Genomic DNA, 26,422 nt, shown 5'->3' on the forward strand with positions numbered 1-26,422 from the left:
GATACAACCGTTCAAAATCTTTGGGATGCAGCAAAAGCAGTCCTAAGGGGGAAATACATCGCAATACAAGCATCCATTCAAAAACTGGAAAGAACTCAAATACAAAAGCTAACCTTACACGTAAAGGAGCTAGAGAAAAAACAGCAAATAGATCCTACACCCAAGAGAAGAAGGGAGTTAATAAAGATTCGAGCAGAACTCAACGAAATCGAGACCAGAAGAACTGTGGAACAGATCAACAGAACCAGGAGTTGGTTCTTTGAAAGAATTAATAAGATAGATAAACCATTAGCCAGCCTTATTAAAAAGAAGAGAGAGAAGACTCAAATTAATAAAATCATGAATGAGAAAGGAGAGATCACTACCAACACCAAGGAAATACAAACGATTTTAAAAACATATTATGAACAGCTATACGCCAATAAATTAGGCAATCTAGAAGAAATGGACGCATTCCTGGAAAGCCACAAACTACCAAAACTGGAACAGGAAGAAATAGAAAACCTGAACAGGCCAATAACCAGGGAGGAAATTGAAGCAGTCATCAAAAACCTCCCAAGACACAAGAGTCCAGGGCCAGATGGCTTCCCAGGAGAATTTTATCAAACGTTTAAAGAAGAAATCATACCTATTCTCCTAAAGCTGTTTGGAAAGATAGAAAGAGATGGAGTACTTCCAAATTCGTTCTATGAAGCCAGCATCACCTTAATTCCAAAGCCAGACAAAGACCCCGCCAAAAAGGAGAATTACAGACCAATATCCCTGATGAACATGGATGCAAAAATTCTCAACAAGATACTGGCCAATAGGATCCAACAGTACCTTAAGAAAATTATTCACCATGACCAAGTAGGATTTATCCCTGGGACACAAGGCTGGTTCAACACCCGTAAAACAATCAATGTGATTCATCATATCAGCAAGAGAAAAACCAAGAACCATATGATCCTCTCATTGGATGCAGAGAAAGCATTTGACAAAATACAGCATCCATTCCTGATTAAAACTCTTCAGAGTGTAGGGATAGAGGGAACATTCCTCGACATCTTAAAAGCCATCTATGAAAAGCCCACAGCAAATATCATTCTCAATGGGGAAGCACTGGGAGCCTTTCCCCTAAGATCAGGAACAAGACAGGGATGTCCACTCTCACCACTGCTATTCAACATAGTACTGGAAGTCCTAGCCTCAGCAATCAGACAACAAAAAGACATTAAAGGCATTCAAATTGGCAAAGAAGAAGTCAAACTCTCTCTCTTCGCCAATGACATGATACTCTACATAGAAAACCCAAAAGTCTCCACCCCAAGATTGCTAGAACTCATACAGCAATTCGGTAGCGTGGCAGGATACAAAATCAATGCCCAGAAGTCAGTGGCATTTCTATACACTAACAATGAGACTGAAGAAAGAGAAATTAAGGAGTCAATCCCATTTACAATTGCACCCAAAAGCATAAGATACCTAGGAATAAACCTCACCAAAGATGTAAAGGATCTATACCCTCAAAACTATAGAACACTTCTGAAAGAAATTGAGGAAGACACAAAGAGATGGAAAAATATTCCATGCTCATGGATTGGCAGAATTAATATTGTGAAAATGTCAATGTTACCCAGGGCAATATACACGTTTAATGCAATCCCTATCAAAATACCATGGACTTTCTTCAGAGAGTTAGAACAAATTATTTTAAGATTTGTGTGGAATCAGAAAAGACCCCGAATAGCCAGGGGAATTTTAAAAAAGAAAACCATATCTGGGGGCATCACAATGCCAGATTTCAGGTTGTACTACAAAGCTGTGGTCATCAAGACAGTGTGGTACTGGCACAAAAACAGACACATAGATCAGTGGAACAGAATAGAGAATCCAGAAGTGGACCCTGAACTTTATGGGCAACTAATATTCGATAAAGGAGGAAAGACTATCCATTGGAAGAAGGACAGTCTCTTCAATAAATGGTGCTGGGAAAATTGGACATCCACATGCAGAAGAATGAAACTAGACCACTCTCTTTCACCATACACAAAGATAAACTCAAAATGGATGAAAGATCTAAATGTGAGACAAGATTCCATCAAAATCCTAGAGAAGAACACAGGCAACACCCTTTTTGAACTCGGCCATAGTAACTTCTTGCAAGATACATCCACAAAGGCAAAAGAAACAAAAGCAAAAATGAACTATTGGGACTTCATCAAGATAAGAAGCTTTTGTACAGCAAAGGATACAGTCAACAAAACTCAAAGACAACCTACAGAATGGGAGAAGATATTTGCAAATGACGTATCAGATAAAGGGCTAGTTTCCAAGATCTATAAAGAACTTATTAAACTCAACACCAAAGAAACAAACAATCCAATCATGAAATGGGCAAAAGACATGAACAGAAATCTCACAGAGGAAGACATAGACATGGCCAACATGCATATGAGAAAATGCTCTGCATCACTTGCCATCAGGGAAATACAAATCAAAACTACAATGAGATACCACCTCACACCAGTGAGAATGGGGAAAATTAACAAGGCAGGAAACCACAAATGTTGGAGAGGATGCGGAGAAAAGGGAACCCTCTTACACTGTTGGTGGGAATGTGAACTGGTGCAGCCACTCTGGAAAACTGTGTGGAGGTTCCTCAAACAGTTAAAAATAGACCTGCCCTACGACCCAGCAATTGCACTGTTGGGGATTTACCCCAAAGATACAAATGCAATGAAACGCCGGGACACCTGCACCCCGATGTTTCTAGCAGCAATGGCCACGATAGCCAAACTGTGGAAGGAGCCTTGGTGTCCAACGAAAGATGAATGGATAAAGAAGATGTGGTTTATGTATACAATGGAATATTACTCAGCTATTAGAAATGACAAATACCCACCATTTGCTTCAACGTGGATGGAACTGGAGGGTATTATGCTGAGTGAAGTAAGTCAGTCGGAGAAGGACAAACATTATATGTTCTCATTCATTTGGGGAATATAAATAATAGTGAAAGGGAAAATAAGGGAAGGGAGAAAAAATGTGTGGGAAATATCAGAAAGGGAGACAGAACGTAAAGACTGCTAACTCTGGGAAACGAACTAGGGGTGGTAGAAGGGGAGGAGGGCGGGGGGTGGGAGTGAATGGGTGACGGGCACTGGGGGTTATTCTGTATGTTAGTAAATTGAACACCAATAAAAAAAAATAAAATAAAATAAAAAATTCTAGTTCTTCAAAAGGTAATGCAAAAAAAAAAAAAAAAAATGAGGATAAAATGCAAAGTGCTTAAGGAGAACAGATTCAACTGAAAAGACATTGAGAGGAGCAGGGAAATGGAAAGATAATAGTCAAGAAAATAATAACAAAATAATAGAAGGTTAAATTGTTGAAAGAAAAAGTAATAGATCTAGAAGATAAGCAAAGAAGACCCAAAATATCTATAATTGGAGTCTTTAAAGAGTTAAAACAGGGAACTCAACAAATATTTAAAATTATAATCAAAGAAAACTTTCTAGGAAAAAAGACCTAAACCTATATATTGAAAAGACCGATTACATATTTGGGAAAAATGACCCGGAATAGTCAACTCTGGTTCAAAGTCTTTAACAGCACATTTTTAAGATAAAGGCCTCCAGGCAAAAAAAGCAAAACCACCTGAAAAAGGAAAAATTTAGGGTGTCAGAATTCTTAACAGCAAAATACAGAGAAAGACAATAGTGGAACACTGTTTTCAAGAGACTTAAGGAAATAAAGTGTTAGGGATTTTTTATCAAGCCAGCTTGTACTTAAAAATCAAGACTAAAGGAAAGCAGGGTTTTTTTTTCTATCTTTATTTTTCTCTCCAAATTTTTATTTAAATTCTGGTTAGTTAACATATAGTGTAAGGGAAAACAGTTTTAAACACACAACAACTTGGGAAATAGTGCATTTATGAGTAGTTTCTGAGGAATCTTAATAGAGGATGAACTTCATTCAAGTAAGCTATGACTAGGGTAAGTTTGGCACATTGGCAAGCATTAAATATATCTAATTGTAGATTTTAGATTTATAAAATATAGAGCAAGATCTAAAGCTAAAAAAAGGATGTAGGAGACTACTATGTAAATTTTATACATTTTTACAAAGAAGAAGTGGCATAACTAAACCATGAGAGAAGAGAAAAAAAAAAGACAAAAACTCGATAATTGACCCATAGGTAATTTCTGTTTAAAACAGAAATAGTAGAAGCATAGGGAAGAAAACAGATTAAAAGGGCATTTATTATATAATGGTAGCTACAAGAACAAAAAATTGAAAATCTCTTAAATGCCAAAAAAAAAAAAATCAAAAAGAAAAGAGAAAAATATATAAAGAAAAGTAAATATTCTACAACACAATATGCTACTTTTTATATAGAAAGAAGGGAAAATTGAGAAAATTGAGGTATAGGAGCTTCAGTAACTTTTCTTGGCCCAAACATATACAGTGAAAATATATATTAGTGTCATTTATACTAAAGAGAGGTTAGATACAATCTAAGTATTCAACAATAGAGAAATCGATATGAAACTTACAATAAATTGATTTAGAAGGCTATTATGTGATAATTACAAGATACAGAGCAATACATAGACATTCCAAATATATAACAAATAAACAATAAAAAATAATGTACATCTTCAGGAAATCAACTGTGTCTGAACATAAAGGCAGAATGCGAACAAAGACATAAAAATGCCTGTTTTGTTGAACATGTAAGATTTTTATAAGTCTGTTTTCCACTTTTTTATTGTGATGATATCATTATACAATATATTACATAACAGTCATCACTATATTCTCTTTGGGCTCCACAGCTTAGTTCCATTTCTGTTATAGAAAAATTGCTTTTCATATTTTAATTATATGCTTGCCCAGTTCTTCCATTAGATAGTAAGCTTCCTGAGGGCATTACTAGCACTAGTAGAGTGCCTAGCACAGAGAAAGTACTCATTTACTATTCAGTGAATAAGCGATTATAATTATAGTTAATAGTAAATTGAGCTGTGGAATAAGGGAAAGAATCCCCCTAAAATGAAGGAGGCAATGACCACAAGGTCCTAATCCAATCAAAGGTCCTATTTCTTGTGTAATACTATAAAATATTTTTTATTCTGTTGTGTTTTGGTGGGGGGGAGGGGGTTGGCAATTGGGAGAGAACTAAAGCAGCAAAAGAGAAAACAGGAATCTTAGTATGAATTTGCTTATGAACCATTTGAATGAAATTGGTTTGGATTCTCAACTGTCAGAGCTTGATAACAGTTCTCCTAGCCACAAATCTGGCAACTAAAACAAAATGGATCTTCCTTCCATCAGCAACACAGGAAACCCTGTTCATGGGTCTGTGTGAATGACCTCAATTAAGCCAGGCTGTGAAATGTAATATCTATGGAAAATAGGGTAAAGAGACATGTTTTCTATCCACTGCTTTATATTTAATCTTTGGGTCAAATTAGCTCCTCCAAAATGCTATGATTTTGGGCTCTGTCAGCTTAGGAACTCACCAAGAGATCTACTTGAAGCCCAATGTCATGGAGATTTGAATATTTCGATTTTAAGAACTGTTGTTTGAAAATAACATTAATGTCATTGAGAAAAACCCTGTTTGTTTTAGAACTCTAAGCAATGTGAGACCAGGAACTCTTGTTTGTTTTTGTGCCCGAGAACTTTAGCATCTGGCCTGATGACAGTATTGAATAAATGGATAAATTTGTTGACAGCCACATTCTTTCTTCAGCTCATTATCTTTTATTTAAAGTTTCATATAAGAAATTTTACCTTTGAGAAATTGAGTGCTTTCTCTTTTTCTGATATAGATGTTAGGAAAATTAGCTTTTCCCTTCTCCTCTTCCTCCCTTTCCTCTCCCCATTCTCTTCCTCTGCCTCTCCTCCTTTTCTCCTCTTCCTCCCCTGTGATGCCTCAGCTGTTAGTTTGAAATCAAAAACATTTGTAACCAATTATAATGCACTTGTAGAAATTCTAATGGCTATTATTATTTTCATATTTTCCTCCTATTTTTTTTCCAAGGCCCTACTTAAGTCCATAGCTCTGGAATAAAATCAACATAATTTGTAGCCTAATCTCTCCACCTAGCTTCTCTTAGCCGGGTTCCTCATTTGTAAAATGGGCATACTCTCCCTCCCTCCCTTGACCATGGTGAAGATTAAATAATCAAAGAGCTATGCAATGGGCCTTGATCAATAAATCCTTGTTTCCATTTTTTCTTATTATCTCAAACCATTTTTTGAAAAGCAATAGGATTTAGACATGTATTAAAATACCTAACTAGTGAGGGCTCTCAGATTGCATGGCACTGTACCAAATGCATGTTGTGTGTTTGGGAGATGGAAACGATGATGGAGGATGTGCTATCTACCTTCACGTACTTCCAGGCTTGCAGGGGAAAGAGTGAGGTGACTTTGTTTGCAGTGAAATGAGATACCCTGTTCCTTGAGACGGTGCTAGGAGGAATTGTGAATTTTTAAAAATTATTATTATGGTGGTTCAGAGAACATGAAGCAAACAAGGTTTCTTGGCTACAGTTTGGTGTTGTTACATATTTGTAGGTTTTTGCATCTCAGCAGTGGTTTGTCCTTCCACTTCCTGTATCTAACTTTTGCCACTTAGCAGGAGCTCCTGCCTCTGCCAGACTAGCACAAGAAACAGAAAACTCCTCTCTAGGCATGGACCATGGATGTGGTATGTGTGAATGGCTGAAAAGATGGAAGTGAGTTACCTCCTCTGTACCCAGGTAACAAATAGGTACTGGTCCGTGGAATACCTTTGTGGTAATCAATGAACAAATGGATACATAATATGTAAAGTGATGCTAAGGGAAGAAGCACTAATGGACTCTCATGAATTGGGAGGGAGACACGTACCAGTGTAGCCTAGGGACTCCCCAAGAAAGCTTTCTGTGACCGCTTATTCCTTGCTTATTATGCATTTGCACTATTGGCTATTTTTTTCAGGTATGAAAATATTTAAACTTGTAAGTTATGAGTGATATGTAACTTGCCTGCACTGTTGGACTTTCACATTATTACCATTTGGTTTTTGTGTTTCTCTCCTCCTGTAAATTGTGAGTTCCAGGAGGGCATGGTCTATGTTCTTTTTAAGTTGAGTCCCAGAGATCAGTACAGGACCAGGGACATAGTAGGTGCTTAGTAAGTCTTTGATAAATGTAATCCCGCTCTCTTGGAGCTCACAGTCCAGAGGATGAAGTAAACTAGCTCCTTTTGGACAGTCTTTGGTGAAAAGCTATTTTTTCCTGTTTGTTTTTTAATTTTCCAATCTCTTGTAGGATGATACTTGGAAAAATAATTTTGAAAAAAAATAAATACAAAGCACAAGGCTTAACTTTTTACTATTAGATTCTATGAACATAAACTACCTCTGTCAAATTAGTAAACAAGTTTCAAAGCATTTTTTTTCTTTTTCTCATTGCAGACTGGTAACAGTTTGCAGACTGGCAGCAATCCATGGACCACATGGACCACTGAAATACATACAAATACACAAATAATGTGTCAGGTGTTGTTTAAATGCTATTGAGTGAAATAGAGCCCAGCAGTGGAAAAGAGAATGATGGAGTTGGAAGGTGGTGGTGCTACTTTTGAAGGAAGACAGAGAAGCTTCCTGATGATGTGAGGTTTGAACAGAGAATGGAATGAAGTAGGAGTGTGAGCTTTGCAGATACCAGAGGACAGTTTCAGGGAAAGGAAACCATATGAGCAAAGGCTCTGAGCCAAGATTCATGCTGTCTTCTATGACTGGGGGGCATGCAAAAGGTGGGTCAGATTACTATAGCCTATTAGATCATGAAAACTTCAGATTTTTTTCTTTTATTTAAAATTTGAACTGTGCAATATTGGTTTCTAGAGTAGAATTCAGTGCTTCTCCACTTACATACGACACGCAGTGCTCATCACAAGTGCTTTCTTTAATCTCCGTCACCCGTCTAGCCCATCTTCCACCCACCACCCTCCATCAACTCTCAGTTCTCTATCGTTGAAAGCCTCTTATGGTTTATTTCCCTCTCTCCTTTTTTTCTTTTCCCCTTTCCCATATGTTCATCTGTTTCCTTTCTTAAATTCCACATCTGAGTAAGATCATAGGGTATTTGTCTTTCTCTGACTTGTTTCACTTAGCATAATATACTCTAGCTCCATCCATATCCTTGCACATGACAAGATTTCATTTTTTGATGACTGACTAATATTCCATTGTGTGTGTGTGTGTGTGTGTGTGTGTATGTATATAAATCACATCTTCTTTATCCATTCATCAATTGATGGACATTGGGGCTCTCTCCATTGTTTGGCTATCGTTGATAATGCTACTATAAACGTTGGGGTGCATGCACCTCTTCAAATCTGTATTTTAATATCTTTTAGGTAAGTACCTTGTAATACAATTGCTGGTTTGTAGAGTAACTCTATCTTTAACTTTTTGAGGAATCTCCATACTGAAGAACATCAGATTTTATTCTAAGTCTTTGGAGGGTTTTGAGCGAAGGAGTGACATGAATTATAACCATGGCTGAATAACATACTAGCTGCTCATTGGGGAACAGATTACAGGAGGGAAAGTTAGAAGGCTTTTGTAAAAATCTATAGAACAAATGATGACGGCTTGGCTAGGGAGGAACAGTGGAAATGGCAAGAAGTGGCTGCAGTGTGAATTGACCTTGAAGGTTGTAACTGATGGATTGGACACAGAGTGTGAGGAAAAGGGAGTGTCAAGGCTGACTCCAAGAATGTTGGTCAGAGCAAATGGCCAATGGTGCTGCCATTTATGTCTTGTCTTCAGTGTGCTCTGTGACAGAAGCAATAGTTTGGAGAGCTTTCCATACCTACAAATTGGTTAATATTTCAGAAAAAAATATTTTCCTGCTTAAGGGAATAAATTCTCCACTGTGTTTCAATCCCAGCTACCCAGAATCATTTACCCTGTAGGAGTATCAGATAACTGAATAGCTGCTTTTAAATTTTACCTTTAAAAGACATATTACTGTATACAGAAATTATTTTCCTATAAACCATCTCCCTTGAGCTTTACAACAATCCTCCTGGGTAAGCAGAGCATTTCTTTCAATCCTCATTTTATTGATAGAGAAACTAAGGAAGCAGATGATGAGGCTAGTCAGTGGTGAACCTGGGTCTAGGTTCTAAGCTTTGTTCTTCTGTGTCCAGGGCTTTTTCCTCAACACCCACCGAAATGTTACTATACTTGTGGAGAGTCAATAGTCTTTAGGCCCAAACAGGATCTATAATATTGTTTCTTTGGGAAAACAGATTTCAATTTATAAGCACTTGAAATTTGTAAACAGTTGGATTCTAGCCTGATAGTTAAGTTAGAGACTGTCTCTGTTTCTCTGTGTTAGCACAGCACCTCGCTTTCCAAAAAAAAAAAAAAAAAAAGGGTCCTTTGTAAGGAACATGTTCATTTCTTTTTTTTCTGGCCCACATCTCCCTATAGGAATCCCTTTTTCAATCACTGGCATCGCCAAAACTAGAAACATCTGTCATTTAAGACTATACCTTCTTTATCTCCAGCATCTCAGGAGTTACCAAATCCAGCCCATTCTACCTCTGAGAAGCCTCCAGCTGTCCCCTCCTCTGTGCCAGTGCCCTGGTTTCAGCACCCCCCCCCCCCATCATCTCTACCTGCGAGACTGCAGTAGCCTTCTCACTGGCCTGTCTGCCACCTGGCTTCCTGCCTCTAATCTACTTTCCACAATCCAGCCAAAGGGCTTTCTAAATGCAAATCTAGTCCTATTAAAAACTGACCTTATTTAAAAGCCTCTAGTGCTTCCAATTGCTCTTGGGATAAGATCCAAGCTCTTTAGAACGGCATACCAGGACCTTCGGAATTTGCACATGGGATACAAAAAATGAAAAAATGCAGTCCCATCTTCTGAGTTCACGATTTGATTAGGGAGGCCGGTGCATACACAATTTTAATGCACTATGAAAAATGTTCTCATAGTTATGTGCAAATAAAAACAACTATAATGAAGTGTGATATTTGTAATACTTCTATTATCATGTAGGATGTAGCCCTGCAACAGAGTAGTTTGGCTTGTTAAGAGAGCATTCTCCAAAGTCATCTGTGTACTTAGTTTACTCACTCTGTGCAGCAAAATTTAACACATGTTGTCTGGCAGGTTCATATCAATGCAGACATAAGCTTACCTCACACAATCCTTAGATGGGTTCTTTCATTTGGGACTTTGAAAAAGTGCAAAAGGACTTGTTGAAAATGTCTTCTTGTGGAGAATTATGTCTATTTTACTACACAGTCCTACTCAAGTACAATTCTGAATACTATTTTGTGGGATTCTAATGTTCATCTCCAGTTCTCCTTCATGAAGACTCTAAACCAGTGGGACAAAAACAAAAACCCAAACCAAAAACAACAACAACAACAACAACAAACAAACAAAAAACAAAACCGTGTCTTTAATGTTTGCATTGTTCTAGTTCTGCTTTTCCTCTCCTGGATGTCATTCTGGACTGAGATTCCCCGCCTTCATTTCAGGGTTCTTACCTAAATATTTTCATAGTTCTTAGTTTTGCTTATGCATTTGTTTAAAGGAAGTTGTTGTTTTTCAACATCAATTTGTTTTTGTGTTTCTGTTCTTCATATCTTACAAAGCCCTTACTCAGTGTCTCTGTGAATGATCACAGGGCTGTGATACTGGATTGTGTACTTTAAATCACTATATATGAGAAAGTAAATTCCTGTTCAGACTATGAGCTGAAAAAGGCATCCCCATGTGCAGTACACCTGGCACTACCTGAGTGACCTCATTACATTTCTGCAGGATAGCGGTAGCTCAGGGGAATTAATCCTTAATCCAGCATCTCCTACTGTCCTCTCCTTAAAACATGTATGCTGAGAAACACCCAGTGAAAAAGAAGGCGTATACTTGAATAACCCTGGAAAACTCTGCACATTATATCTGATCTAAGGTGCATAGAACATTTTAGTGGTATTAATAAATGAAGCAGTAAAGAAACACTGTTAACTCAGTGTTTACCAAACTTACTTGACCACACACCTCTTTCCATGTTGCACCCATCATTAGAAAAAATGATGGCGTCCTCACTTTGAGTTAAATGCCAATAGCATTTGTCACTTACAATTTATTTTTTCAACATTTTATTATTAAGGTTTTTGAAGTGACGAAAGAATTGAAAGCAATGTACAGCAAAAGCAAATATCCACAGTGTCTAGATTCTACAGTGAACCTTTGGCTACACTTGCTTTATCCGTTATTTGTTTCTCTCTTCCCACTAGACTGGAGTGCCTCAATGATTATTAATCTAATTTATCTTTATTTCATTGGAACTTAGCAGCGTATCAGGCACCTATAGGTAACCAATAGATATTTGACCCATGAATGAATAAATACATTTTTTTTTATTCCCTCAGATATCTTCCTAGCACATCCCAGAGACTGAGCTTCAAGGGACGTGAAAGACCAGAGTGTCCCATGGACTTTCTAAGTCTGAACAAACATTCACTTAAGAGAAGACACAGATCCTGAGATAGGTCTTCTCTTAAGCCAAGTGGAAGCCTGTAACTTGCCCACTGTGAGCCGACAAGTGGCCCAGCGTCTCAGACCCAGCTCATCCCTGTACGTACAGTTCATTTTGAGAGGAGGCAGCTTTTGCCGAGCCAATGAGCTCGGATGAATGAACTCAGAGCTGGTCTGTCAAGTCTCGTCCACATGTTGGATTCTCCTCCCTTTGCAGGTTTCTTGCTTTCGTGAGATCTTGGTGTCTTCTTAATTTCCAAAGACGTTTAATTTCCACTCTGATTTTATCTGCCCTCATCTTTCATTCCTGGAAACCTGATCCTTGGTTTGTCTGATGATCCACCTTCTTCGTTTGTAACTGCAGATGGAGGACAGTTATTTAATAGGCCTTTTGTCCTTTTATCCCCTAGTGTCTGATTACCTACCACAGGTCCTAGGAAAGCAACTGCCCTTGTCCTTTTATTTCTTTTCTTTTCTTGTACGAGCAAAACCAACACCAACAAAATCTTTATTTTCCTCAATTTTTAAATTTGCTTCACTTTCTCTTCCAATGAACCACATTCTAACTTTTCTAAGATTCTTTATCCTGACACTTGTTCTTCTCTCCTTTTTTTCCCTGTTCTGTTCTTTTCCCATCCCTTTTGATTTTCTTTTTCTGATAGAAAAGAAGTCAATACTGTATACATGTAGAAGACACAGGCTTGAGGGTTATAACCAAATCAATAAAGTATACTGAATGAGCCTTCAGTGGTTAGGCTAAGGCCTCCCATTTATTTTTTCAAACATAGTTTCTAGTGCCCAATTTCCAAATGTGGCCGAGGTTACCTAAAGCCTGTATTTGCCGCCTCAGTTCCTCTATTTGGATACTGTTTCTGGTTCATTCTGTTGTACTCTTGTCAAAATACGACTCTCGCTTCAAAATTCCATTACAGATCCTCCCTTCAGTATGAATCCTTCCTTGATTTTTCCTTCAGTATACAAACTCATCTCTTTCTCTTTGAATATCCTTAATACTTAGTTTCTGACCTCTCATTTGACATATACTCAATCTCAGGTCTAAAAATGATGTAAGTGGATTTTATCCTATAAAAGTTTTAAAAAACATAGTAATTCTTTACTTTAAAAAGTAGAGTACATATGCTCAGTGATATACAATTCAAATATAGAAAGAATAAATATTGAAATTAAGTCTGTCCTACTCCAGGTACATTGACAAGGGTTTCCATTCTCTTTTCTATCTTTCTGGATATTTTCTGTGTTTTTTTAAAAATACGTGCAGTAACTATCATATGCACTATTCTGTACTTTGCCTTTTAAACTTAACAGTTTATATATTAAAGCTCATTCTTTATCTATTGTGGCACCTCCTTCTTTTTAATGACCTCATAGTGGATATTTAGAATGTTTCCAGTGTGTTTCAGTGAACACTATACTTTAGGATAAACTCTGGGAGGGGAATTGCAAGATCAAATCATATGTATATATTTTTTTCACTTCATTGGTTTGTTTTATTGACGTAAAGTTTGTATATAGTGAAATACAAATACATTAAGTGTACAACTTGATAAATTCTGATAAATGTATGTACCCATGTTACTCACCACTCTAATCAAGATATTGAACATTTCCATCACCTCAAAGTTCCTTTTTTTTTTTAATTTTTATTTATTTATGATAGGCACACACACAGAGAGAGAGAGAGGCAGAGACGCAGGCAGAAGGAGAAGCAGGCTCCATGCACCGGGAGCCCGACGTGGGATTCGATCCCGGGTCTCCAGGATCGGGCCCTGGGCCAAAGGCAGGCGCTAAACCGCTGCGCCACCCAGGGATCCCTCAAAGTTCCTTTTTAAGTCAATTTTTATGCCTCTAGTAGTCAAACACGGTCTTATTTCTAACCACAGATGAGTTCTGCATATTCTTGAACTTCATATAAGTAGAGTCATACAGTATGCACACTTCTGCTTACTGGGTAGTATTCAATTTTATGAATATATCACAACTGTACTCATTCTCTTATTGATGGACATTTCAGTCATTTATAGTTTGAGAATATTATGAATAAAGCTGCTAAGAGCATTCTTGTAAAATTTTTTAGGAGGTATGTGTTTTCATTTCTCTTGAGTAAACATGTAGAGTAGAACTTCTAGGTCATAGGCTAGATGTATTTTAACTTTGTTATAAACTGCCAAAAAGTTTCTACATTCCCACCAGCAACATAGTAGAGTTCAGCTTTTTCATGTTTTCACCAATATTTGGTGTTGTCATTTTAAATATTATTTACTTGAATGAATATGAAATGGTATCTCACAGTGGTTTGTAAATTGCATTTCCTTGATAGCTAATGGCGTTGAGTACATTTTTGATGTGCTTGTTGGCACATATATTTCTATTTTTGTGAACTGTCCAGGATTTTTTGCCATTTAAAGAATTGGGAAAATTTATCATTTTGCTATTGATTTGTGTGCTTAAAAATATAATCTAGGTACAAGTGTCTTGTCAGATATATGTTTTGTGAATATTTCTCCCAGTCTGTGGCTTGTCTTTTTCTTAGCAATGTTTTTGGAAGAGCAGGTGATTTTATTTTTGTGAAATTTAGTCTATCAATATTTTTTCTTTTGTGATTATAACAGGTTCTGTTCTTACTAAGAAATGTTTTCATACCCCAAGTGTGCAATAATATTATTCCATGTTTTCTTCTAGATATCTTAGAGTTTGGCTTTCATTTAGGTCTGTGATCCATCTCAAATTGTATATGTTGTAAAACAGGTTTGAAGTGCTTCTTACACTCATATCTTCCTGTGCTTTCCTTAATCCCCATCACCTTTTTCACTCAGGCTCCCACCTGCCTCCCCTCTGGCAACCATCAGTTCTCTGTAAGTTCTGATGTAAACATCAGTTCTCAGTTAAGAGTCTGTTTCTTGGTTTGCCTCTCACTTTCTATTTCTCCCCTATGATTGTTCTGTTTCCTAAATTTCTTTTTTTCCCTAAATTTCAAATATGCATGATATCAATTTGTCAATAGAATACTACTATGCCATCAAAAAGAATGAAATCTTGCCATTTGAAATGATGTAGATGGAGCTAGAGAGTATTATTGAAAGTGAAATATCCCCCCCCCCACCAAAAATATCTTTTTATAGTTGTTCCAGCATCATTTGTTGAAAAGCCATTCTTTCCTCATTGAAATGTGTTCGCATCATTGTTGAAATCAATTGTCCATTTATAAGTGGATTTATATCTGGGTACTCTGTTCCACTTCTTTTTATGCCAGTACTACATTGTCTTGATTGTAATTCCTCAACTTAATTCTTTATCTTCAAAGATGTCTTGTTTAGTCTAGCTTTGTCTTTGCTTTTCCACATAAATTTTGGAATGAAAAGGAACCCTGTTGCATTAAACTTATAGATCAATTTAGGAAGGAGTAGTATCTTACAATATTCAGTTTTTTTTTTTTATCCATTGACATGGTAAATCTATTCATTTATTTGGTCTTCTTTAATTTCCCTCAGCAATGTTGAGTGGTTTTCAGTTTAGAAATTTCCCCCCAGTATTGGTTTTTAAATTATATGTTCTAAATATATATTTAAATTGTCTGTGTGTAAAATACCTATCAACAAAATAGTTTCCCTATTTTCCCATCCCCTGAAAAATATAGATTTTTAGAAGGGATTCGGTTTTTGCTAGGTGAATGCTAACTCATTTTAGTTTTTGCATTTTTTTTATTGTGAATTTGAACATCTTTTCATATGTCTAAAGTTTTATACTTCCTTTAGTGTGAGCATGTTCATGTTCTTCAACAACTTTAATATAGGCTGCAGGTCACTTTCTTCTTGATTTTCAGAAGCTCTCTTTATATGCACAAAAATATAGCCTTTGTATGTGTTATTTATTCTCCCAACTTTTAATCTTAACTTTAATTTTTATTTGCTATACATAAACATTTGAAAGATATAGCAATCTTTAAAGATTCTTGGGTTTTGATTACACTGAGAATATCTCTAAGATTATTTAAAAAAAATAAATAAAAAAAAAGATTATTTTTAAAATTCTGTGTTTTCTTTGTGGAATTTCATGGCTTCAGTTTTTAGAATTAAGCCTTTATCCATTTGTAATTTCTTTTTGGCAGGGATCTTGTAAAATATTTATGTGGACAGATCTTTACTTTCTCTAGAAGGTACTCATTTATTGAATTAATCTATCATATCTCAACACGACCATATCATATGCTAAATTCCTATGTGCATTTTTTCTTTTTCTTAACTCTCTATTCATGCACAAGTACTACACCAATTAAATTATACTGGTATAAAATATGTTCTAATACCTTTTGGAGTAGGTCTCCCACATTACTTTTGCTTTTCAGAATTCTTTTTGTTATAGTGTGCATACTTATTCTCCCACATGTAATTTAGAATTTGTCTCATTCTAAAAATAAAAATTCTATTGGTATTTTATTAAGTTCGAATCAAATGGTGGGTGCCTGAGTGGCTCAGTTGGTTAAATGGCTGACTCTTGATTTGTCTTGGGTCATGGTTTCTGGGATGGAGCCCTGCATCAAGCTCAGCAGGGAGTCTGCTTGAGGATTCTCTCTCTCCCTCTGCCCCTCCCTGCACTTGTACACTTGCTTGCTCTCTCTCTCTCTCAAATAAATCTTTTTAAAAAGCTTTTCTAAAAAAAGATGAGGTCAACTTTATAGATGTTTAGAAAAAAATGGACATCATCACAATATTGTGTCTTCCTATTTAAGAATGAAGTATTCCTTTCATTTATTACAGCCTTCTTCTGAATTCTTCAACGTGTTTTAAAGTTACCTAAGTTTTGGGCATATCTTGTTAGGTTTATTTCTATGTATTTTTTGTCTGTGGTTATTTTCTGCTATTGTAAACAGGATCTTCTTTTATAACATGATAATAATTTTGTGTTTATACAATTGATAGCATTCTGTAATCCTTGCCTTATTTTGTCTTTGATAGGAGTCCTTTAGTGTTTTACTTGTAAATTTGATGGTTGCTCTCTTCTCCTACCCTCTCTTGCTCTCTCTTGCCCTTTCCCACTCTCTTACTTCCTCTACTTCCCTCTCCCTTTCTCTCTCTCCCCCTTTGTTTGCACACACATATCATGTCTTATAAGTATGAACTGATTTATATTTTAGTAAAAATTATAAAAATTAAGAATAGATGTTGAATTTGATTAGATATTTGAGATATATTTGAGTATTTGAGATATATATTTTTTCTAAAGGTTTAGTGGAACTCAACATGAGAGACCTAACCTGACCCACTCTGGGGGAAAGGGGTGATTAGTTCTTTGACAACTTTGTGTCTCCTGTGACAATTTATTTGCTTTTATTTTCTTATTTGTAATTTTTATTTTCCTGGAAAGTCATCCATTTCATTCAGGTTTTCAAGTTAATATGTATAGTCAAGCAAAATAGTCTTTCATAATCTTTTAAATTCTATATGCAGTCAGTTCTCCACTCTCATTTCCCATTTATATACTTGTGCTCCTCTACTTTGTTTTTAAAAACTAAAATAATTAATGGTTTATCTTTCTTAATGACCTTATTAATATATAATTAGTACACCATACAGTCTACTCATTTAAAGACAGTCAAATAGTTTTTAGTGTATTCAGAAAGTTGTGCAACCATCACCACAATTTTAGAACATTTCATCATCTCAAAAAGAAACCACGTATTCATTATTTCCCATTTCTCCCCAACTTCCCCCACTTCCTGGCCCTAGGTAACTACCAATTTACTCCCTGTCTATAAATTTGCTCATTCTTGACATTTCAGGTAAATGGAATGTAGTATATGATCTTTTGTGATTGGCTTCTTTCATCTAGCATCATATTTTCAACTTTTATCCATCTTGTACCATGCATCAGTACATCATTCTCATTGCCAAATAATATTCATTTTATGGATATACCACATTATTTATCTGTTCTTCAGCTGATGGATGTTTGAGTTATTTCCACAAGTGCTGTTATGAATGATGCTACTTTGAACATTTGTGTATAAGTCTTTCATGGGCATATGTTTTCATTTCTCTTGGTAGGAGTAGAATTGCTCAATCATATGTAACTCTATGTTTAACATCCTAAGAAATTGATAAACTGCTTTCCAAAGTAGCTGTGCCATTTTAAATTCTTATAAGCAACATATGAGGATCTTAATTTCTCCATATACTTGCCAACATTTGCTTGTGTCTCTTTTTTATTATAGCCATTCTAGTGAGTGTGAAGTGATCTCTCATTTTGGTTCTATTTTTTTTTTTTTTAAGATTTGATTTACTTATTGAGAGACACAGAGTCAGAGACATAGGTAGAGGGAAAAGCAGGCTCCCTGCAGAGAGCCTGATGTGGGACTCTATCCCAGGATCCTGGGATCATGACCTGAGCCAAAGGCAGATGCTCAACTACTGAGCCACCCAGGTTCCAGGTTCCCCTGTGGTTCTAAATTGTATTTCCCTATAATGGCTTGTGATTCTAAGCACTTTTTTTTTAGTGTTTTACTAACTATTTGTATATATTCTTCAGAGAAATGTCTCTTCAGGTCCTTTGTCCATTTTTATTTGGGTTATCTGTTACTAAGCTTTAAGATTATTATATATGAATATATATGTAAGTGTATTATTAAGTTATAAGATTATATATATGCATAAGTAATTGACACATAGCATCTTCTCTGTATATGGTGTGTAGTTGTATTTTATTGTGTTTTAGTTTTTTTCTACTTATTTCTGACTTTATCTCTTTTATATAATAGCTTTAATAGTTTAATCATAATTTTGCAATAAAATCTTGTAGCATGGATTCTTTTTAATTGATTCTCCTTAAAAATCTTTTTTTGTTCAAATCTGTTTTTCTAAATAATTATTTAGGTTTATATTCTAAGTTTTATTTATTATCTTTATTATTATAACCTTGTATAATTAATTCCTCATTTCTTAAAGACAGTATGTATTAAGCAATGATGAAAGCCACATTCTTAATTTTCTCCTACCTTTATTCATTTTTCATTTTTCTGGTTCTTCTGGTGTTTAAAAATATATACATATATTTATATATAAATGTAATATATTTATATATATATGCTATATATTTATATGATATTTATATCACTTATACATTGTAATACTTTCCAACATTTGTATTTTACACTTATCATTACCAGAATTATTTTAGACTTAGGTTTGTGGCTACCTGAATCCAATAATCACTGCCAGACTTTCTGTAATAGTTTTAAATTCATTTCTTAAATTGCATAGGTTTTTCCTCTCTGTATAGTTTATATTCTTTGGGTCTTACAAGTTCAAAATGTTTTTCTCTTGTCTTTATACCTGAATTTTTCAAATTTTTCCTCTAGGGTTTTTAAACATAGTGTTACTGGATTCTGTTCTTAAAAATTGTGCTTGGGAAACTTGAGATTAGCTTGGTATGTCTTATTCCTTTTTTTTTTTTTTTTTTAAAGTACTTTACTCCCAACATGTGGCTTAAACTCATGACCCTGAGATTAAGAGTCACATGCTCTACCAACTGAGCCAACCATGCCCCCTTTGTATGTTTTAGTCTTATAGTTAATATTTTTGTTTGAATGACCAGAAGTTTTTTGTTTTGAAATGTGATAACATTATTGAGATATGTTTGTAGTTAGTGGTACTGTAATATATTCATTTTCTCAGACAGATTGGACTATCTTAATTTGGATTCAAATATTTTCTTTCTGGAAATTTTATTTATATATTTATATCTTGATTTTGTGTGTGTGTGTTTTGTTCTCTTTAGGAACACTGATCATATGTATAAAAGATCTCCAGTTTATTTTTCATTAATATAATTTTTCTCCAAGCTATTTTAATGAATTCTTTCTATTTATTTTGATTACTTTTTGCAATCTCACCCAACTTTACTATGTTTACATAAGATTTAATTCATTTTTGTGTACTGTTTATAATATGGTCTTTATTTAATTACTTTTCCTTTCCTTCTTTTCTTAGGCCTAACCTCTTATACTTCACTTTCTTCTATCATTTCACCACATAGTCCCTAAGCTCTTGTATCTCTACTTTGGATTCTTTGATTTTTTTTTAATGTTCTTTGATTTGTAACAATAAGTTTTGTCATGATTTTTCTCTGCCTCTTTTATACATGCATTTTTTTTGTGAGAAAGAAAACAACTTTTTCCATTTCTTCCTTTTTTTTTTTCTTAAAGAATCTTTGGTTCTTTTTGAATCTAGCTTGAGTGAAATAAATTATTGGGTTCTTGGATTGCATGCATAGGAAGTTTATGAGAAAGGAACCAACTTATATTGCAGATGAATAGGAGTCTCCTCCTTTCACAGTGAAATAAAAGTCTCTCTATTTCTCCCTTTTTTTTCTCTCCTCCCTGTGTGTGTGTGTATGTGTATGTATGTGCCTGTGTGGATGTATGTGTGTGTGATGGTTTTTTAAAAGAGGTTAGACATTTTTATTTTCTCAGTGTTTGACTTTTTCTTTCACTACAATTCATCAATAGACTGTTTCTTGTAAATATGGAATGTCTTCCTATTTCATTGCTTATCTCTTGCTACTTTTCATTGCCTGGGCCTCTCAGTCTATTTTTTTTTCCAAAGATGTGATTATTGTTTTTTGCTTTTTTTAGTGCACCATCTGTTTTGGTGATTGTACTCCCCTGATATGTTTAAGATTTGCTCCTGCAAGCTTCTTTTCTTGAGCTAATCCCACATCTTGACATCTTTTAATCATATACAGTGGTTTGGGATTATAGATTTTCTAAATTTTGCCAAAAAAAAAGACTATGAATTCTTTTGTTTATGTTTCTTATTACTTTGGGAGTGATAGCTGAAAGAAGAAGATATCTTAACACTAGAAGTCTCTTTATTACGTTGATTTTAATGTGTTAATCTTTAAATAGATGTGAAGAATAGAGAGTAATTGAGACATTAAGAGGAAGCAAATGTTAAAAATAATTACATTAATAAAAAGATTAAAAGAACAAAAGACGGTATCAGCATGTTGGACCCATCTATTGGTCTATTTTGAAACTGATAGAAAAGTTTAGAAAATATGAATATAGGACCCAACATTGGAACACTTGAACTTAATTTATGCCTCTGTTAATTATTATTTTCATTATCTTGGACAAGTGCCTTAGCCAGTCTAAATCTCAGTTTCCTAATGTGTAAAATAGGGAAAGTAATGTATTTTTTGCAGTCACTTATCACCTAGAACATATTCAATAAATAGCGGCTGTTTTAAATATAGCTTATATTCATTCCGAGTGCTTTAGCCCCCCTCCTTTTTAAAGTTATAGCTTTTTAAAGATTGAAGACGTCAAGAAAGCTGAACCTGAAAATGTGAAGACATGTGCTCATGTTTTAAGAGGATTATATCCCGGTAAATCTTTGGTTTTCATAATAGACTGAATCCCTAAAAGTTCTCCGTGCTTGCAACATTTGACTGTTCCTTTAAACATTAAACTCCAAACTTCCAACCCATTTTGCAATATAATTGTAATAGTGTTATTACCAATTATGTTTGTCTTTAAATTCTTTGTGTGCAAAATGTAAAATAATCTTTTTTTCTAACTAGACAGTTCTTTCTGTTATAAAAGAAGCCCTTTATCTAACTGTCTTCTATGTTTATAAGAGAAATACATTTCACTGGTAACAACTAATATTAACACGGTGCTTTTCAGTTTGCATATATTCTCATTTGACCTCATTTAATTATGGAAATTTGGGCCATGAGATAATGGATGTTTGACAGAAACAACTTATTCAGACATATAGACCGCTCAAAAAATCTGGATTTAAATTCTTCAGGGGTTCTATTCTAGAAACCAAAATTAATGAAATCCAGGTTTTCTGACTAAGATGGATAGACATCTTAATGGAAAGATACCCAATTTTGACGTGTATCATATGGCCTAATGTTACTTCATGATAACAATATCAAGTTAGATGGTTTCTAAAAGATCCACCATAGAGTAGAAGAATTTAAATAAATGTAACAGCTTTTATTTGACAGCTGGCAAGTCTTAACCTTACTGAGCATCTATTTTCTCATGTTTTTAAAAAGGATAATAATTATTAACTCTGTTCATTGTAACAAGCATTTTTTGAAAGCCTCCAATGGACAGAAGATGGGATTAAAATATTTTATAATCTGAAAATCAAACGAACTTTGTGTGAAAATATTTTGTATGCTGTAAAAAGTATATGTAAGTCTCAATGACATACTTACCTGCTAAGCTATTGGTTAACAAGGAAAATACTTTATTGCTCTTCTTGGATAAAATCTCATGCATTTTTATAACAAATGTGCTTTTCAGAGTATCTGTGAAAGTATTGGCTGGCATGCTGTTCTCAATCAGTACACAAGTTTTTCTACTTACCCAATTTTCTATCCATTTGCAAGTAGTTCTGAGCACAGGGCCTCATTGACTCTACAGGTCTGTTCATAACTTGATCCTCAAGGATATTGCTTCTAAGAATGACTCTGCGTAAATGGCATGAAGGACATAGTTATTTGAAGTTATCCTGGCAATAGACATTCAGAGACATGGCCAAGTGCTTTCAGAATGAGCCAACCAGTTTCTTCTTCCTTCAGGTACAATTTTGACTCTATGGAGAGATTTTTGACTACATTTGCTTGCTCTATGTTGTTACTTAAGAATAGTGATTTGGAACACTTTTGTGATCTAACCTAGGAGTTTCCAAATAGAAGGCTCTGTTAAGAGCTATTTGTACTTTATCACAGTCTTCTCCACTCTGAATGACACTGTATGTGTGTGTAATGTACAGTTGTATCAGTGTCTCACACTTTTGAGTTGGAATCAGTTCTGGTGCTGATTAACTTCAATCTCTTTTAAGCCATTGTTTATACATCTATAAAATGGGTCTACTTCCTAATTTTCAGGGCCGTGGTAAGGATTAGAACTCATGTATATAAAATGCCTAGCAGATGATATACCAGGCACAGGGTAATGTTAATTCCCTTTTCCTGAATTCTGAGGTAGTAAATAGAACACATATTTGGAATCAGAATAAGGCTCAAATCCTGGCTCTGCAGCTATAAGCTTTATGACCTATGAGGAGTTACTGAATCTCCTGGGGTTTCTGTTTTCACATTGTGAAATAATAACATCATTCTCTGCCTTGAGTGCTGTTACTAGGATCAAATGAGATAATGTAGTTAGTAAAAATGTATTTTGCTATAAGAAATAGAGAGTTGTTAGTATTGATTATTAAGTAATACTTATTTAGTATTAAGTAATACTTATTTACTTATTTAGTGACAGAGTAGAAGGAGCACCGGATTTGTTGTCAGAAAGTCCTGGCTTCTTCCTTGCTCTGTGGCATGTTACCCAATCATCTCTTGGTACTTCAGTTTTCTGAATGGTGGACAGAATTAAAATTACTTACTTCATAGGATTGTTCTAAAAATTAAATGAGATTGCATATGAGAAAGCACCCAGAACGAGTTTGGCACACAGTAGGTTTTCAAGAAATGTTGGCTGATTTTAGTTGCATGCGTACAGAGGGATTTAGGTCTTCTAATGGAATTTGAGAGGCACATTTAAACACACAGTATTTACAAGTCTTTCCTGTTTTCTCTATTTCCCATACAATTGGCCACATGAAACTACTTCCATGTGCTAGAAGTTGGTCTTCACATTTCTTTTTGTAGGGTTAAAAACATCTGCAGGAAAAGAGTAGAAGCTAGTTTGCATATAAATACAGGGCACATCATGTATAAATGTTTTAATGCCATCTCCTTGGAGACACCTATAAACAATGTTCTAAGCCCATGACCTTATTCCTGAAATTGAGTGAGGTATTTTGCACACAACATTTGGATTAGTATGAATTCAATTTTGATTTATATATTTTTGGTGTCTAAGATATGACAAGATGCTAATGTAGCTTAAAACATTAAAACATCTTAGATTAAGTCTCAGTATATTTTCAATCTCAGCTCTTTTGTGACCCTCAAATTCACAAGGCCAGAAAGTAGTTTCCAATGATATTCCTACTTTATAATTTTTAGACCTACATAATAAGCTGTTGGAGGTAAACTTCTATAGAAATAAGTGGGAGTTTTCACTATACTCTGAGTCTAGACTCTAGACTCCTGGGGACCTATATCAAAATACAGATAAGTGGTTCCATAATTTTGTAGTTCCCACTATTGCAGAGATTCTGCTTCAGAGTCTGGAATGGGGCCCAATAATCTTTATTTTAACAAAGGTCCCAAGTGATTTCAATGAGGGTGTTGTGCAGGACTTATTTTGAGATACTTTGGTCTATACCCATACCTCCAACCTGAGAGTACCACTAGTAAAAAGACAAGGCACATGAGTAGTTTTCAATATTGAAAATACCCAGTGGAGCCTATGCTAAACCTATGGAGTCCAGTAAAATGACAAGTTCTATGCTTTTCTTTGCATTTGTGGATCTCTGTCCATTAAATTCATGGTAAACTAATTTTCTGGGGCCATTCCAAGTCCTGGAGCAGCTCTAGGCCATTTGGCATAAAGAGAGATTTCCAGATTTAATAACCAGATGCCTTAAAAAGCAATTCAGGGGGCACCTGGGTGGCTCAGCCAGTTGAGTGTCTGCCTTCAGCTTGGGTCATGGTTTCAGGGCCCTGGGATCAAGCCCTGCATTGGGCTTCCTGCTCAGTGAGGAATCTGCTCCTCTCTCTCCTTCTGCTGCTTTCTCAGCTCTTGTGTGTTCTTGCTCTCTCTCTCCCTCTCAAATAAATAAATAAAATATTTTTTTTAAAAAAAAGCAACTCAGTTTCCACATCTGATGTCAATGTGGCGGATACTACAGATTAGTTTACTCGACAGCTACTTCCACTACCTTTCTTTTTCTCATACTTTTCTGTACTATAGGGGCTGGAAAGCCAAAAGCTACATTCTGACATTACTGTGCAGTTAAGATTTTTATAGGTTACCTAGATTCTACTAAGCTGACACAATTATAAGAGATTTGGAGACCATGCATGAAACCAAATTTTATCACAGAAGCACTTGTTTCTCATAGGGCATCTATGCTGGAAATTCTATTTTCCAGTCCCTTTTGGCAGCAGCAATGGGACATCTGCTGAAGTCCAGTAGTGTGGTTGGACATTTCTCCTGAAAATATAATTCCAAGGGGCGTAGCATTCAGTTTTATTGCCCTGACTATCCAATACGTTCTGTGAACTATTTACTGCCCTCCAATATAGATCTCTTTCCTTAAGCCAGATATAATGGTTTTTGTTGTCTGCAACTAAGCTGCCTTTAGGGTAGCTGGCTTGAAGCATATAATGAGTTTAAGCTAAAACATTTCTTTCACCTATCCACACAGACTAGTCTTCTCTGCCCTTTCTTGGTACAGGCCACCAACCTGTAGGTCACTCTGGAGTCCATAGTTCACTTCTTTTGATGTATGGCACGATCCCATCCCAGGCATGCTGATATCTTACTTTACTGGTCTGAATTTGGATATAAAAGATTGCTGACTTTCCCGAGTATTTGTTAAGGTATAGTTTATACTTTTCTAGGAATTTTTTTCCTGTATACTTTTTGTTTAAGAAGGATGATTCTCTTCTATCATTTTCCCCAATTCATCCCTGGGAAATGAACCCATATAAAACTGAGATAATTTTAGAATCATGGATATGCAATGGCTTCCAAAATCAACTGGAACAATAATCAATAGTAATAATGCAATACCAGTAGCTGTAATATCTTGAGTAATTACCAATCTCCAAGCAACATGCTAGAGTTTTGCAGAAAGCATCTCATTTAATAATTGGTAAAGTCTCAGATGGTCTCATGGCCTCTAATCAGTTTTGTTTTTGCTGCACATATCTGTTGCTACCAGAAACCTTAAGTCGTGAAAACATAATTCTGTATTATCCATAAATGTTATTCTCTAATTTCTGTTTCTTCTTCTCATAGACACTGTGTGAATATACTTCAGGGAGTTAAAAAAAAAAGTAAGCAACAGTGTTATTTGAATATAATTGGCAGGCAGCCTGCCCAAACATGCCCTGACAAAGCAATGTTCTTTAAGTGTCTGTCTTCCTTGGGAGTCCATCTTAGTTGCTTTTGTTGGTTGGCATCTATCAATGCAGCCTGCAAAGAAAATTGTCACTGCTATGGTCCAGGACGGATTGATGATTTTATTGTATAGTGCCTGATAGGTAGTAGGTAGTCAACATGAATAAGCTATCCTGGTTCCACTGGGTATAGGGACATAAGGTTGACTGTAGGCCACTACAGGACACTGTGTGCCCTCAGCTGTGGTTGCCCCAAGTAGGTCTGCTCTGGGATGTCAATTCTTTCTGTGAGGCATTTATTTCTATTTGCAGGAACTTTTCACTCTCTGTGTCTGTTACTGCTCAAAGGTCACCTAAAATGTAGAGCTTTTATTAGCTGCAGTGAAAGGATGTACTTTCCCCTGAATGCTCTCTGCCAAGTGCCTTTCCCATTCTCTTATTAGCAAAGGAATGGATTATTTCTTCACTTGCCTAGTCTGTGAATCACTCTCTCTCTCTCTCTCCTTCCCCTCTAATTCCCCTCTTTCTTTTAGTCTCCCTCCCCCTCTCTCCTCAAACTTAATTGTCCTCCTGTGTTCTACCTTTTCCCTGGGGGGAATGATGGAAGGATCTTTTATCCTACTTTTTTTTTTTTCAGGTAGAGGGTTCACCAATTTTACAGAGGGATATAAACGCGAAGGATTTCCCCTATTGCTGAAATCATGGTTGTTATCCTTCTTCTGCATGGTACTATTAAATTATTCTGTGGTGTGTGTGAGAGATTGTGTTTAGCTACTACCTTCCTTGTCACACAGATGACATGGGCAGGGAAT

This window comes from Canis lupus, chromosome 11, assembly GCF_003254725.2.
Source record: "Canis lupus dingo isolate Sandy chromosome 11, ASM325472v2, whole genome shotgun sequence".
NCBI classification, from domain to species: domain Eukaryota; kingdom Metazoa; phylum Chordata; class Mammalia; order Carnivora; family Canidae; genus Canis; species Canis lupus.